The following is an 18,051-nucleotide window of genomic DNA, read 5'->3' as shown; positions in this document are numbered from 1 at the left end:
GACATCTCATGAGCAACAATTCTTCCAATGACTTCCGTTGGCTTGAGATCTTTGTAGTTTGGCATCATTTGAATCAATGTGCACACGGTATCATACTTTCCATCCAATGCTCTTAGGATCTTCTTGATGATGAATTTGTCGGTCATCTCTTCACTCCCTAAGCCGGCAATCTCATTTGTGATAAGAGCAAGCCTAGAGTACATTTCAGCGACACCTTCACCATCCTTCATTTTGAACTTGTCAAGCTGACTTTGGAGCACATCCAACTTGGATTCCTTGACGGACTCGGTACCTTCATGCATATCAATCAAAGTATCCCAAATTTCCTTTGCATTCTCAAGACGGCTGATTTTGTTGAATTCTTCGGGGCACAATCCGTTGAAGATGATATCACAAGCTTGAGCGTTGTATTGCAGCATCTTCAATTCTTCCGCATTAGCTTCACGGTTCGGTTCTCTCCCATCAAAGAATCCACCTCGCAAGCCAATACAAATAATTGCCCAAACAGCGGGGTTATGTCCGAGAATATGCATTTTCATCTTATGCTTCCAACTAGCAAAATTAGTACCATCAAAGTAAGGACCTCTACGGTGATAATTTCCCTCGCTAGACGCCATACTCTCCTAGGTTGTGAAACCAAGGCTATGACCACCAAAAGCTATGGAAATCAAAGCAAATGGAGACCAAAGCTCTGATACCACTTGTAGGACCTTGAAGTATGTCTAGAGGGGGGTGATTAGACTACTTGACCAATAAAAACTTAACCTTTTCCCAATTTTAGAGTTTGGCAGATTTTAACTATTTTAGGACAAGTCAAGCAATCATCACACTAATCAAGCAAGCATGCAAAGAGTATATAGGCAGCGGAAAGTAAAGCATGCAACTTGCAAGAAAGTAAAGGGAAGGGTTTGGAGGATTCAAACGCAATTGGAGACACGGATGTTTTTGGCGTGGTTCCGATAGGTGGTGCTATCGTACATCCACGTTGATGGAGACTTCAACCCACGAAGGGTAACGGTTGCGCGAGTCCACGGAGGGCTCCACCCACGAAGGGTCCACGAAGAAGCAACCTTGTCTATCCCACCATGGCCATCTCCCACGAAGGACTTGCCTCACTAGCGATAGATCTTCACGAAGTAGGCGATCTCCTTGCCCTTACAAATGCCTTGGTTCAACTCCACAATCTTGTCGGAGGCTCCCAAGTGACACCTAGCCAATCTAGGAGACACCACTCTCCAAGAAGTAACAAATGGTGCGTTGATGATGAACTCCTTGCTCTTGTGCTTCAAATGATAGTCTCCCCAACACTCAACTCTCTCTCATAGGTTTTGGATCTGGTGGAAAGAAGATTTGAGTGGAAAGCAACTTGGGGAAGGCTAGAGATCAAGATTCATATGGTAGGAATGGAATATCTTGGCCTCAACACATGAGTAGGTGGTTCTCTCTCAGAAATGGTAAGTTGGAAGTGTAGGTTCGTTCTGATGGCTCTCTCCACGAATGAAGAGGAGGTGGAGGGGTATATATAGCCTCCACACAAAATCTAACCGTTACACACAATTTACCAAACTCGGTGGGACCGAATCGTTAAACTCGGTCGGACCGATTTAGTAAACCTAGTGACCGTTAGTGATTTTCGGTGGGACTGACATGCATCTCGGTGAGACCGATTCGGTTAGGGTTAGGGCATAACGTAATCTCGGTAAGACCGATTACACAAACTCGGTGAGACCGATTTGGTAATAAGCTTTCCAGAGAGTTGGTCAGGTAAACTCGGTGGGACCGATTTGCTCTTTTCGGTGAGACCGAAATGTTACAAAAAGGAAACAGAGAGTTTACATTGCAATCTCGGTGGGACCGATCGCTCACTTCGGTTAGACCGAAACGTTACGAAGGGAAACAGAGAGATTACAACCCCATCTCGGTGAGACCGAGATCCCTATCGGTAAGACCGATTTGCTTAGGGTTTGTGGCAGTGGCTATGACTTTTGGAATCGGTGGCGCCGGATAGGAAGAATCGGTGTGACCGATTTTGGCTTTGGGTTTAGGTCATTTGTGGATGTGGGAAAGTAGTTGAGGGTTTTGGAGCATATCACTAAGCACATGAAGCAAGAGGCTCATTAAGCAACACCTCATCCCTCCTTGGTAGTATTGGCTTTTCCTATAGACTCAATGTGATCTTGGATCACTAAAATATAAAATGAAGAGTCTTGAGCTTTTGAGCTTGAGCCAATCCTTTGTCCTTAGTATTTTGAGGGATCCACTTTCATCATCCATGCCATGCCATCCATTGAGCTTTCCTGAAATAATAGTCTTGGAATAGCATTAGCTCAATGAGCTATATGTTGTTATGAATTACCAAAACCACCTAGGGATAGTTGCACTTTCACCGAGCCTTTCTTGGCCTACCTAAATAGGCAGGAGCTCCCCGAGGACCAAAATGAAGCATGTTGTATTGTGCGGCGTTCCAAGGCCTACAAAGTCCATGAGGGAGAACTCTATAAGAAAAGTGCCACCGGAGTGCTCCAGAGATGCATCTCCGAAGAGGAAGGGCGGCAGCTCTTCGCCGAAATCCATGCCGGACTCGGCGGGCACCATGCTGCGGCTCAGGCACTTGTCAGCAAAGCCTTCCGTACAGGTTTTTATTAGCCGACATCTCGGGCAGATGCACAGGACCTTGTCCAACATTGTGTCGGTTGCCAGCTCTTTGCCAATCAGAGCCATATGCCCCCTACCGCTCCCCAAACAATCCCCATAACTTGTACCTTCGCGGTCTGGGGGCTGGACATGGTCAGACCTCTTAAAGGGGGAAGCCATAAGAAAAAATACTTATTGGTCATGGTGGACAAGTTCACCAAATGGATAGAAGCCAAACCAATTAAAACGGCCGAATCCGGACCAGTGATAGACTTCATAACAGGGGTTGTACACCATTACAGCGTCCCCCATAGCATCATCACTGACAATGGCTCAAACTTTACAGCCGATGAAGTGAAAACTTGGTGCGGCAACATGGGCATTAAACTCGATTACGCCTCCGTCTATCATCCCCAAACAAACGGACAGGTCGAACATGCAAATGGTCTCATCATGAGCGGCATCAAACCCAGACTAGTGTGATCGTTGACAGAATCAGACACGCACTGGGTCGAGGGGCTCGACTCCATACTCTAGGGGTTGCGGACCACGCCGAATCGTACCACCGGATATACACCATTTTTTATGGTGTACGGCGCAGAAGCAGTACTACCCTGTGACATAATCCATGACTCACCTCGCATGCGCATGTACGAAGAGAAGGAAGCCGAGCTAGATCGGCAAGACAACTTAGATGCCCTGGAGGAGGATCGTGACGTTGCAAAAGCCCGTTCCACATTCTATCAGCGGCAGGCTCGAAGGTATCAAAGCAGAGAAGTGCGGGCCAAAACTTATAACATTGGCGAACTCGTTCTACGCCTACCGGAGAAGAAGGACAAGCTCAAACCTAAGTGGGAGGGTCCCTTCATCATTGATAAAGTTCTCACCGGAGGAGTGTACCGCCTGCGCAATGCATCCGATAACAGACTCGAGCCGAACCGATGGAACGCGGCTAGACTCTGGAGATTCTACGCCTAGGGCCGAACTCAGTGTTCGTCTCCTTACCCCCGTTCTTTTAATTATGTCCCCCTTTTTTTCCTTTCTTGCCTTTTTTAACTTCTTCACACAAAGTATTAAATATAGTGTGGATGCTCGGATCACTCTGGCCGCACTATGTGTGCTCACCATACCTGGGGGCTTCCTATACGGAAGCTAAATATAATTATTTTTATGGCCTCCTGCCTACCACATATGTGTCCTTTTTTCCATATGTGTCTTTTCTTCACCATTATATGCATCGATATGACTTAAGATGTGGCCATGCTGGGTTGCCTGGCTCTTGTGTTTATGCCCTACGTTCCCGTTAATTCGGCTAGGGCGTAAGGGGAGCACCTCTGCGATTGTTACTGCCAGTTCAGCCGGATGTTTACCTCAGACTAGATGAAGCCGAAAGCTAGCATTCTTAAGGGAATATTCGGTCGGTGAACAAAAGATGTTTCTTTCGTTTATTACAACATGAATCCCCAGATGTTTTGTATCCTGCGTTTCTGTTCGCAGTTCAGACATGCACATCGATGCATGCGTACCCAGGGGAAGGAACCCCTAACGGAACTATTCTCCCTGGAAGATGTTTCTTACTACCCATGTAATATAACATAACTAGTTGGGTACTTGTCTGTTCAAGCACTTATGACCCCTATGCCTGGTTTCCATGCATACCCCGGTTTTGCAAAACTGAGCGGGTATTCGGATACACCCCGGACTGTCATATCCGGGGGCTGAAGCGAAAAGGTCCGCCATGACAAAAGATTTTTAATCCAGCTAGGGACTACATATGTCCATTGAATTACATAGTCACTTGGACTGGCTATATTCTTCCTCTATACCATCCAACAAGCTATCTAGCTTGAAATCCTACTGGGAATACTTTGCGGCTAACGCTACCTGGTCATACACCAGACTCATGGGAATCTCTTGCCCATCTGGCCCCGTCGGTCCGACTTCGGCCATATGGTTCGGGTCAAGCTTGGCGTATCGCGTCTTCACCATGGCCCAGGCTTCCCTGGCACCTTGTCGGCAGGCTGATACCTTCCATAACCGGAAGCTCCGCCGTGCTCCTTGGAGCATGTCCACGAGCGCCCCAATGTCTCCTGGCAGGGAAGCGGATGGCCACAAGGCCTGGGCAATACCCTGCATCACCTACTAAGCTCGTCCGTGCAGTTGACAGAGATCTTGCAGAAAATCGCCTGCGGACCCGGGCATCTCCTCTTCAGGACGGCCCGTCAGCATACCTACAGATATAAACTCTTTTAATATGCTTCCTCGCCAAACTGTACTGCAGTTCGTTTAGGCACTTACCATAAATGCCGCGACGAAGCCTCCTGTTCTCCTTCACGGAGTCCGCAAGCTGAGCTCGAACATCTGCTAATTCGACGCCTAGCCGGACGTTGGCATCTTGGAGATTGTTTTTCTCCTGCCTAACCTGCGTAAGCACACGCTCGCCAGCCTTTAGCTGTCTTTGGAGATGTGACTCACTATCTCTTACGATCTCTGGATTCTCCCCGGGATTGTCTGCAGAATTTTCTGTTAGACTTATAAAGCAAGCCAGCTACTAACTAGTATATTTCCTTAAAATTTCTCTATTGAGACAAATGTTACCAGATGAGGCCTTCTGGGATTCCTCTAGTTTGGCAACCGCGGCCCTCAGCTGGGTCTTGCACTCCTCTAGCTCTTGAGATAAATGGGTATTCTTCTCTACAAGAACCTGTGCATACAATGATCCTTAAATTAGTTGTTCCAACTGTTTCAAGTCTCAGGGGCTACTACTATACATGATTATCAAATTTTCTTACTCGTATATCTTTCGCATACTGGTCCGTCTCTCGGGCGAGTCCGCCTTGGGCAGCTCGGATGTATGCGTCTCCCGAATTGAAGGCATTGAATGCCTCTTCGGAAAAGATACCGTTGCGAAGTACGGCCCGTCGACGCCGGTGATTCATGGCGCTCTCTACTTCGGAATTTGTGGCGGAGAGCCTATCCGCATCCTCTGTCGGAGGACAATTCGGCATCGGCCCTGCATTGGCCTCCTCTCTCGAAGTCGGTTCTGGAATCCGGCTGGTGGAGGCGTGACCGGCAGGATCTCCGGATATAGTCCGGCGACTACTCTTTCTGCCAGGACACGACGGACGTTGTTACATTTCAAACATGATAATCAGAGAGCAGATTTTAACTATACCTCTGCGACGGCGTTTCGACCCTAACCGCCTTCCTCTTGAGCCTGCCTGGGCCGGATGCCCTTTGCTGACGAGCCCTCAGGGGCTCGGTGCCTCATTCCGGTGGTCGTCTCTATAGACATGCGGTATTTGTACATAAGGCATGGTATAGGAAAGGAATCATCTCCGGAGGCTAAAGTTTTAGCTTACACGCGACGCGGGGAACAGTCAGAGATAATCAGCGACAATAGCCACCAAGGCACCATCGCAGCAGGCTTGATAGAATGTCCCGTCGACAAGCTCCACAGATATATCCGGATCTTCTTCAAGTCCGGGGTCGAGGGCCCGTCCAGGATCCTCTGGCTGCGGAGAGGGGTTGTTGAACTCTTTCACGGCCTGCCTCGGTTCCTGCTTAGAAATTTCAAGGTAAATGATTGTGATGAAGGGCGCAAGAATGGACAGAGTTGAGTAAAGAGCAACGGCTCACCCAGCTTGGGGGTTGTACATGGAAAATCCATCCCGCGGTTTGATGCGGAGGAACTCCTCTTCTTCTCCTTTATATAAATCGGACAGTATTCTCGCCAGAGCAGTGGCGGAGTCAGGACCTTTACGACCGCAGCGGGTGGCATCGTCTTCCCCGTTGAAGTGCCACATGGGCTTCCCCCGATATTGAAGTGGCTGCACCCGCATTATGCATATTGACATAACCTCGACTATTGTCAGTCCTGATTGGGCCAGTGTCTTTATCCTGCTCATCAGGCAGTGGACTTATCTGGTATCTTCCTCCTGAGGGCTCTGAGGGCGCCAACTTCGGTGTTTCTTCAGCGGAGCGTTATTAAACTCAGGGAGGCCCATCCGGATTGGATCCGGAAGGGGAACGTCATCAACATAAAACCACTCCGAGGGCCAGCCTTCAGATGCCTTCTTTGGAGTGCCGGACAGGTATCCGGTCTGGGCGACGCGACATATTTCCGCTCCGCCCACTTGATATATAGATTCCCCCTGATTGCGAGGGACGAGGCAGAATAACTTCTTCCATACCTTGAAGTGAGCCTCGTAGCCCAGGAATAATTCACAAAGGGCAACGTATCCTGCGATGTGCAGCACGGAGGCGGGGGTGAAGTTGTGCAACTGGAGGCCATAGAGCTCCAGGAGCCCGCGAAGGAATGGGTGGATTGGAAACCCGACGCCTCTTAGCAAATATGGGATGAGGCATACTCGCTCCCCCTAAGATGGGTTAGGAGATCTCTCTGCTTGCTCCCCGCCATGGGTTTTTTCGGATGCGCTCTGTTGAATGCTTGCTCAAGGGAAGAAGGTGAGATTTGGATCTGAGGATCCCCGTCTCTTCAAATAGACGGTTTGCCTGCAGGGTCAGGGTGGCAAATGTAAAAATGCTCCGGCTCCTCGTATTCACTCAACACGTGGTGATGGCCATTATTGAAGCACAGAAGCCGAGGAGTACAACATTGATGTGAAGCCGGACACTGTTCGCTACAACGGATACTCTGGATTCAGAGATGGAACCCGCCTTGCAATGCCGAAGACAATCTGCGCGCCGGACTCATCGTCATTGAAGCCTGGTTCAGGGGCTACTGAGGGAGTCCTGGATTAGGGGGTATCCGGACAGCCGGACTATATACTTTGGCCGGACTATTGGACCGTGAAGATACAAGACTCAAGACTTCATCCCGTGTCGGGATGGGACTCTCCTTTGCGTGCAAGACAATCTTGGTGATTCGGATGTTAGATCTCCTTCTTTATAACCGACTCTGTGTAACCCGAGCCTCCTCTGGTGTCTATATAAACCGGAGGGTTTAGTCCGTAGGACAACAACAATCATAATCATCATAGGCTAGCTTCTAGGGTTTAGCCTCTACAATCTCGTGGTAGATCAACTCTTGTAATACTCATATCATCAAGATCAATCAAGCAGGAAGTAGGGTTTTACCTCCATCGAGAGGGCCCGAACCTGGGTAAAACATCGTGTCCCCTGCGTCCTATTACCATTAGCCTTAGACACATAGATCGGGACCCCCTACCCGAGATCCGCCGGTTTTGACACCGACAATGACCGTCACACTGGATATACTAAAAGCAAATCTGGTCGGGCCGAATACAACAGACCAGACTCATTTGAACTGCGTCGCGATGTAGCCCGGCATAGAGGCGCCGCACACCCCCTATGCTTCACTGATGAAGTAATGGATCATGAATTCCCAGAAGGGTTTAAGCCCGTGAACATTGAATCATATGATGGTACAACAGATCCCGCGGTATGGATTGAAGATTTCCTTCTCCACATTCACATGGCCCGCGGCGATGATCTACATGCCATCAAGTACCTCCCACTAAAACTCAAAGGACCGGCTTGGCATTGGCTGCATAGCCTGCCGGCAAACTCCATTGGCAGTTGGGAGAACCTGGAAGATGCATTCCTTGACAACTTCCAGGGCACTTATGTATGACCCCCAGATGTTGATGACTTAAGTCACATAACCCAACAGCCCGGAGAGTCCGCCAGGAAATTCTGGACCCGGTTCCTAACCAAAAAGAACCAAATTTTTGACTGTCCGGATGCCGAAGCCCTAGCGGCCTTTAAGCTTAACATCTGTGACGAGTGGCTCGCCCGACACCTAGGCTAAGAGAAGCCGAAGTCCATGGCATCCCTCACGACACTTATGACCCGCTTTTGTGCAGGCAAGGACAGCTGGCTGGCTCGCAGCAACAGCACAACAAGAAATCCTGGCACCTCAGATGCAAGAGATAACAACGGCAAGCCCCGACGCAACAGACATAAGCGTCGCAACAATGGTGACAACACCGAAGACACAACAGTCAATGCCGGATTCAGTGGCTCTAAGTCCGGTCAGCGGAAAAAGCCATTCAAAAGAAACAATCCGAGCCCATCCAGTCTGGACCGCATACTCGATCGCTCGTGTCAAATTCACGGCACCCTCGATAAACCAGCCAACCACACCAACAGAGAATGTTGGGTGTTCAAACAGGCCGGCAAGTTGAATGCCGAAAACAAGGAAAAGGGGTTGCATAGCAACGACGACGAGGAGCCCCGGCCGCCGAACGCAAGAGGACAGAAGAAATTTCCTCCCCAAGTGAAAACGGTAAACATGATATATGCAACCCATATTCCCAAATGGGAACGGAAGCGTGCACTAAGGGACCTCTATGCGATGGAGCCAGTTGCCCCAAAGTTCAACCCATGGTCTTCTTGCCCGATCACGTTCGATCGCAGGGACCATCCGACCAGTATCAGTCATGGCGGTTCGGCTGCGTTGGTCCTCGACCCCATCATTGACGGATTCCACCTTACAAGAGTCCTTATGGACGGTGGTAGTAGCCTGAACCTGCTCTATCAGGATACAGTGCGCAAAATGGGCATCGACCCCTCAAGGATCAAACCAACCAAAACCACCTTTAAAGGTGTCATACCAGGTGTAGAGGCCTGTTGCACAGGCTCAATCACGCTGGAAGTGGTCTTCGGATCTCCGGACAACTTCCGAAGCGAGGAGTTAATCTTCGATATCGTCCCTTTCCGTAGTGTCTATCATGCACTACTAGGACGAACCGCTTTTGCTCGATTCAATGCGGTGCCACATTATGCCTATCTCAAGATCAAAATGCCAGGACCTCGCGGGGTTATAACAGTTAATGGAAACACAGAGCGCTCCCTCCGTACGGAGGAGCACACTGCGGCCCTCGTAGCAGAAGTACAGAGCAGCCTTCTTAGGCAGATCCCCAATTCGGCAATAAAGCCCCCAGACACCGTCAAGCGGGTCCGGAGTACCCTGCAACAGGATTGTCCGGCACGTTCAGAGCTTGCCTAGCAATTCGGCCTCCGTCCTAGTTCTAGTCAAGCGGTGAAATTTGTGCCGCGCGTACATAACTACGCACTTAAAATGCCATGGGCATGGGCGGAGGCATGGCTACGATACGGTCCACAATGCGGCCCAACCGCCCCAGGATCCGTATACCTTCACACCTTTTATTTCAGGTCCCTATTTTCGGGAGGCTCGTCCGATAGCCCGACTATCGGACCCATAACGGGACGGAAACACCAAGGAGACAAGAAGCTTTGGCGTACAAGGGAATCCCCAGGTGGTCTCTGATAACGATCGCTATACCTGTTTTACATACCCGCACGCAGCTCGCTCTTGGTCAGGACGTGTCAAACAGTCCTATTTTGCTTATTGCACTACTTGCATACATATGTGTCGATGTATTATTCAAATAACAACGGAAAATAATGTACGGCGTCAGCTTATTATTACAATTTCTTTATCTTTTTCCTTGACTGATTTATTTATTGCAACCGTACATTCTGGTACGTTCAGTCCGCCAGGGGCTTCAGTGTACCCCATAACACGGCAAGAAAAGTCCGAACACTTTTGACAGTGCGGCACCCCGAACTTATAGCATTATATGCATCAGCTCTGAATCATGTCTTGGGTCAATAGTTGGGTTTGCACGGCTCCCATGTTTTGCTGCTTTACGTCCTGCTACAACAGCTAAGGCGGCACAGGGAGAACTACTACGATTGTGTCCCGGTTCTTCCGGACGAGCACCTTAGTAGAGAAAGCCGAAAACTGACTCTCATGATGCGGCGAGAGCTGGTCGCTGTTCGAGAGGTCTCAAATCCTTAAAGATTTTTTCTGCTTCGGGCGAGGAATCGGCCTTGTCCGATTTCGGCGTGTATAGCACCCCAAATTCGGCCTTCCAAATACCAGGGGCTACGCCAAAATTTAGAATTATAGACTTCTATGGCTAAGTGAGAGTGATAAAGTTGTATAGTCCGATTGCCCGGTTCGTTGCGCTAAACACCTCCTTAAAGGACCAAAAATTTGGATAAAGAGTGTTTAGGTTTATCCCGAACACCCCGGTACTAGTTACATGGGGGCAGAAGCCGACAACTGGCCAACTCTCAGATTTTATAAATGGCCGCATAGAAGGTAAAATTTTAAATCAACAAGCGTTATATAGCGCAAATGAACTTGTTTTCATATTACAGGATCAAATGAATATGTTCATTCAAATATTACATCCTCAGCACATTCCTCCGCCACAAGGTGGGCGCCCTTCAGGACACTGCCATAATACTTTTCGGGGTGGCGATGCTCCTTGCCCTCCGGCGGCCCCTCCGTCACCAGCTTCTCGGCCCTCCAGTGCACTTTCGCGCGGGCGAAGGCCCGGCGCGCACCTTCAATGCAGACTGACCGCTTAATGACTTCAAACCGTAGACAGGCACTCACCAGCTGCTTTACAAGGCCAAAGTAGCTGCTGGGCAGGGGCTCGGCAGGCCACTGCCGGACTATGAGGTCCGGCATGGCAAGTTCGGCCGCCTTGTGCAATTCGACCAGTTGCTTCAGCTGGTCGCTCAAGGGCATCGGATGTTCGGTCCCAGTATATTGAGACCAGAACAGCTTCTCCATCGAGCTCCCTTCTTCGGCCCGGTAGAACTCCGCGGCATCCGATATGCTGCGCGGAAGATCTGCGAACGCTCCTGGAGAGCTCCGAATTCGGGTAAGTAAAAGGAAAGTCTCCTTCACATGCTTGCTTTTAATAATGAATGCCTTACCCGCCGCTATCTTCTTGGCCGCCTGAATCTCCTGGAGGGCCTTTTGGGCTTCGTCCTTGGCATTTGTGCGCTCTGGAGGGCCTTCGCAAGCTCGGACTCTTGCGTCTTAGAGTCACGCTCCAAGGAATCATATTTTTTCACGAAATCCTGGAGCTCTTGCTGGACCTCGCCGACTCGGGCCTCTTGCTTCTCGCGCTCGATGCGCTCCTTGGCCGCTTTGTCTTCGGCCTTGGACAGAGCCTTCTTCAGGGCCTCCACTTCGGTCATGGCCCCTATTAAAGTTCATGACGATTCTCTGATCTAAAACCATTTTTTCTTTATCAATATACAGACGGGGTATCACTTACCTTTGTTCTCCTCGAGCTGCCTCTTAGTGAGGCCAAGCTCTTCCTCGGACCACTCCAGGTCCCGCTTCAGTCCGAAGACCTCCGCAGTACGAGCGGTAGTGGCCAACAGCGACGCCTGCTTATTCACATAGACATATTCTGATTAGACTCTTGTGGACGTTATTTGATCCTCTGTTTGGCCTTTCTTTCCGAACACCAAACATAGCATCAGGGGCTACTGTCTATACTGTGATATTTTCTCATAATTTGATTACTTACCTTAAAGCCTGTTAGGAGGCTGGCGCAGGCTTCGGTCAATCCGCTTTTGGCAGACCGAACCTTCTCGATTACCGCACTCATGATGGTGCGGTGCTCTTCGCCAATGGAAGCATCGCGAAGCACTTCTAGCAAGTTGTCCGATGCCTCTGGATGGACAGAGGTCATCGGCACAGGCGGCTCGCCCCCCTTAGTGAGGGGCTGCTTGCCTGAATCAGGAACCACTGGAGATTCCGGCGCAGTATCCGGCTGGGGGCCAAACTTGCTGCGGCCCCCGTCATCAGAATCCATGGGGGTCGTCCCCCCCCCCATGTGCCCGGCGTCTGGGATTTCACCTCGGGGCGTCTCCAGAACTATCTCCCCTTGGTCTGGTATCCTCTGAGACAACACCTCGGTGTCGTCCGCGGACCGGGGGGGAGGTGGCCGTCAGGAGTGAATCATTGTTCATCGCCGACTGGCCCAAAGACCCATCCGAGGAGGATACATTGATGTGGGCTTTGGACGGACTACACGATCATATTTGACATGATAAGAAGCAATAAAGCAAAACATACCATAAGTATTATAGTGTCTGGATACTTACGACTTCGCCAGGGGCTGGTCCCTGGGCAACCACTCCTCATCGCTGTAGGCGGCTGTTGTGGAGTGGCCCGGAGGGAGGGTCTTTCCCTTCTTGGACCCTTCGGCCTCCCCAGACGGGGCGGCCTTCCTTCCCTCCCCCCCCCCCCCCGGTTGGGGGGAGGACTTTCCTCTTCCTCCTCCTCATTTTTGTTGGAGGAGCGCGCCTCGGTGTCTTCGGACGATGAGTCCGATACAACCTTGTGCCGGAGACCTTTCCTGGTCCCCGTGGCCTTCTTCTCCGGCACCTCATAGGGCGTCGGAAACAGCATCTCCGTTAGGAGAGCTGTTGTTGGATCTTCAGGTAGCGGAGCTGGACAGTCGATCTGCTCCGCTATCGCTACCCAGTCCTGTTAAATTGGCGTGGAGGCTTAGATCCCTCCGACGAATATACTGGGGAAAGGAACATCTTGTGAAATATAAAGAGCTTACCGGATTGGCGGAGCGCTTTGCGCTGAGTCCGCAATCCTCGGTAATGGGAGGAGGAACCTCGGCGGCCTTGAACAGCACCTTCCAAACGTCTTTATGCATCGTGTCGAAGAGCTCTCGCAGCGTCTGGTGTTCGGCCGGGTCGAACTCCCACATATTGAAAGCCCATCTTTGACACGGAAAGATCCGGCGGAAGAGCATGACCTGGACCACGTTGACAAGCTTGATTTTCTTGCTTATCATATTTTTGATACAGGTCTGGAGTCCGGTCAGCTCTACTGATGAACCCCAGGCTAAGCCCTTCTCTTTCCACGAGGTGAGCCGCATGGGGATGCCAGATCGAAATTCGGGGGCCGTCGCCCAGTTGGCGTCGCGCGGCTCGATGATATAGAACCACCCCGATTGCCATCCCTTCACGGTCTCCACATAGGAGCCTTCGAGCCAGGTGATGTTGGGCATCTTGCCCACCATGGCGCCTCCGCACTTCGCTTGCTGGCCGACCACCACCTTCGGCTTCACGTTGAAGGTCTTCAGCCACAGGCCGAAGTGGGGCTTGATGCGGAGGAAGGCCTCGCACACGACGATAAACGCCGAGATGTTGAGGATGAAATTGGGGGCCAGATCATGGAAGTCCAGCCCATAGTAGAACATGAGCCCGCGGAAAAATGGGTGGAGGGGGGATCCCAGTCCGCGGACAAAGTGAGCAAGGAATACAACCCTCTCGTGGGGTTCCGGAGTAGGGACGATCTGCCCTGTGTCCGGAAGCCGGTGCGCGATGTTTGCGGCCAGGTATCCGGCTTCCCGGAGCTTCGTAATGTCCTCCTCCATAATGGAGGAGACAATCCACTTGCCTCCCGCTCCAGACATGTTTGGAATGGCTTTACGAAGAAGGTGAGAATTTGGGCGCTAGAGCTCGAGCGTGCGAGAATGGATGAGCAGGGGAAGAAGAAGGCGTGGGTGGAAAACAGGAATCCTTATCTCTTTATAAAGGCGGTAGAAATTGTGCGCCTTCCCACTTGCCCCGTAAAATCGCTTATTCCCCAAGCGTCGCGATTGATGGCGTGGTTGGGTTACCCACACCCGTATTGATGAGAATCCCGTGATAAGGGGACACGATCTTTGCTTTGACAAGATGTGCCAAAGAAACCGCCTCGTAATATGTGCAATAGCAGGTTGAAAAATGGTTCGTATAATGACCGGGCCGCGGCGTGATGTCACGCTATGAAAAGTTGTCAGCAGATTAGATTTGTGGAATATTGTGCTCTCTACGGTGCTATGTGGAATTTGTTTTGCAGAGCCGGACACGATTCATGTGCTCAAAATCTACCTTGGTGTATTCAGAGAAGGAACCCACCTTGCAATGCCGAAGACAATCTGCGCGCCGGACTCGTCGTCATTGAAGCCTGGTTCAGGGGCTACTGAGGGAGTCCTGGATTAGGGGGTCCTCGGACAGCCGGACTATATACTTTGGCCGGGCTGTTGGACTATGAAGATACAAGATTGAAGACTTCGTCCCGTGTCCGGGTGGGACTCTCCTTTGCGTGGAAGGCAAGCTTGGCAATTCGGATATGTAGATCTCCTTCTCTGTAACCGACTCTGTGTAACCCTAGCCCCCTCCGGTGTCTATATAAACCGGAGGGTTTAGTCCATAGGACAACAACAATCATAATCATAGGCTAGCTTCTAGGGTTTAGTCTCTACGATCTTGTGGTAGATTAACTCTTGTAATACTCATATCATCAAGATCAATCAAGCAGGAAGTAGGGTATTACCTCCATCGAGAGGGCCCGAACCTGGGTAAACATTGTGTCCCCCGCCTCCTGTTACCATTAGCCTTTGACGCATAGTTCGGGACCCCCTACCCAAGATCCACCGGTTTTGACACCAACACTGGGCCACAGCCCACGTCGGAAGCTCCTGAGGCTACTCCATTAAGCAACAGATAGCATTTGCTATTTTCTTCTCCCCTCAAATCTTTTTTCGATTTTCTCTTCTAAAAAAAGCATTTGCGATTTTCGATCGCTTGATTGGGCATGGGGAGCGGAGTACCAGAGTTGGAACAGTAGTTGAGCTGTGTTCGGCAATCCTCCACCCCTGCACTAAGGAGCGGAGCGTGCGGAGCATCCTTTTAGCCGCTCGTCAAAATACAACTGCATGCCGCTCCGCTCCACAGCGGAGTTGCAGAGCAGAGGGATTCCGAACAGCCTCTGAGTTTTGGGATCTAGAGAGTTATACATGGATGCAAAGTATTAATGTCTCATGTGTTATAGTTGTGTTGAATATTATTGTACAAGTTAGGTTACAGTTGGACTTGGTTTTGGACTGTGTGTAGACAGGGTAGGAGTTGTGTCCTAATAGGACACTTGTATCCTAGGCCTCTCATATATATCGGGGGTAGACACACGATGTAACATATGCCAACATAATAGCACAGGCACGCGGGGGAGCCGGCTGTGTGTGCCGGCGCTCGGGGGCCGGAGGTGCGGCATTGTGACGGTGTCACGGGGAGGAGCGTCCGTAGTCAGGCCCCGGGAATGTAGTCATATCGGTGAACCTCGTTAACAAATCTCGGTGTCGTGCCTTGTGTGATTGCTTGGTTCTCGATAGATCGACGATGGCCTCGAATTTATTCTAACATCATGCACACGAGTGCTGTAGTGCTACAGCTATACTACTTCTCATTAAGCAGCTCAACGATCTCCCTGTTGGTTTAGTTGGGGAGTGAATTGAAACCAAGAGATTTCAGCCTACGCGCACTCGATCGTGTCAAATCAATAGATAGATAGGTGGGCGTGACAAGATAACCTTATGCTGTCCTTTCATGTCTTGCTCCAAACAAATTAATTATACTTTTCGTTGTCGATCGATCAATCGATTGATCGATCTAGCTGCAGCAGGAGGTAAATTAGCATGATAATGCAATTATTAAGCGAGTCATTATAAGTCACTGAACTAGTACACGTCTTACATTATGAGACGGAAGGAGTAGTTTTTTAGGGTTTGAACAAGCTTGTATCCGTTGTTGGAAAGATCAGATCGATGGCGCTCCTTCTGTGCCTCTATTTCGCTGCCGAGATGTGGATCTCTCCACAGCTGCATCCACCGTCCCCTCTTCTAGTCTGGTTTCATTGGGGGAGGGGCAGCAGTGCCGCATGCCCGCGGTGGGGTATTGGAGGAAGTAGGGCTGAAAGAGATACACCCTGGACTATCTAAATTGCCAACTACTCCCTCATTTCTAAATATAAGCATTTTTAGATATTTTAAGTACAAACAACAAACGAATATATATATACATTTTTAGAGTATGGATTACGTCATTTTGCTTCGTATGTAATTCATGTTGAAATCTTTAAAAAGGCTTATATTCAGGAACAGAGGGAATATTTGCCTAAAAGAATGTTATTATACCCCAGGCCGAAGTCCCCCGGTGTCGGGTGCTTGTCTCTGCCCCCCAATGGCACCGTTCTTCAGACCCAACCGCGGATCCCTACACAAATGGAGCCGAGGAAAATGTCGTGTCCATGGCCGCATGCATCTTTCGGATGCAGAGGCCGGGGGTAATCCTCCTTTTAAAAAAAAATCTGTAGATATAAAAAATGTAAAAGGTCAAAATATCAAAGAGTGAAGATATATCTTTGGTTTCTAAACAGAGCTGTGATTTTTACTAGACCTAAGAGAAGTTAAGAGATGAGAGCATTTTTAACATTTAAAGGAAGACAATATTTTCCACTAGAGTAGACGTTAACTCTTAGTGACAAGTTTTCTTCCTTAATTTTAATCACCACACACATTCTTTATGTTTGTATGGAATCATTGACTGGTAAACATAATAATCTGTACTAGCACATGTCAGCACGAGTTAATCAAATCGCTATCCAAACAGGACAGTGACCTCCAGATTAAGGTGCCTGACTGAAAGCACCAAAACGAGGGGGGCATGCGCCCCAGAATAGCGTATTGGATGTGCTTTGTGACATTGCAGGACTGACATGTATACATCTGCCAACCGTGGCTGCATGCAGAGCTATCATCAGTCGGACAGTCGATTTATACCATCAAAACTGAAGCTAATTTTCTTACATGGGAACACACGGCCTCTGTCTCTGTCCATCAGGATCATCGCCATGCATCCTCTCCAGCAGCACGTTCTCCAGCTGTTGGATTATACGTAGTATGATGAGGTAAACATTGAGGCACATAACACGATCGACGTTACAGCAGTAGATTATAAGCTTGGACTGGAAACTTAAACAGCAGTTTTAGTCACCCCCTGACACAATTCAGCATGCAAATCATGACATGGGGCAGGAGAGGAGAGATCATGCCACGGTGCATGCTAGGGACGGTGGTGTGACATGACCCTCTATTTGAAATACAAAGAGCACAGGCATAGCTAGAGACAGTGCACGAACTGTTGTTACCCGTCCATCTAATGCATTGCATCCAAACCGACAGACCCATCGACGTTTACTCCATAAGTACGTCAACCATTGATCAAACAGATGGGAGGGGGCATGGAGGTCAGGTAGGACACCTGTGTATCCCACTACACTAATTAATCAACTGTGATTATATGTCCTTGCAGAGAAAGAAACCAGTGCATGTAGATGTAGCGTAACTAGTCTGCACTGTTTGGGCAATCTCTTCACTGTTTGATCCCCATCATTCATCGTCATCTTGGAATTCGTCGAATCCACTTCGTGCGTGCGTGATCGTCGTAAATCTGTTGTGGGACAGTGTGAGGCTGTCGGGATGCCTCTCGAATCAGTTTTCTCCAGTGTTTCCCGTTCGGGTTTACAAGCGCTAGGTCAAACGTCCTAAAACTCGAACAGCCTTTTCCCTTTACATACAAACAGTGCAGGCATTGATCTCTCTGCTTCGTTGTTCAGTCTGTGAGCCTTGCAAATTTTGGATTGATTTTTCACTGGTTCCGCGAGCATGTCTGCACGTGTGATTATCGGCCCTTAATTAGTCAAACATCACATATGACTTTGAAATGAAACCGCATGCGGTGATTAAATCGCGC

This window comes from Triticum aestivum, chromosome 4B (genome assembly GCF_018294505.1).
Source record: "Triticum aestivum cultivar Chinese Spring chromosome 4B, IWGSC CS RefSeq v2.1, whole genome shotgun sequence".
Taxonomy (NCBI): Eukaryota; Viridiplantae; Streptophyta; class Magnoliopsida; order Poales; family Poaceae; genus Triticum; species Triticum aestivum.
Note: the sequence above shows the minus strand (reverse complement) of the source record.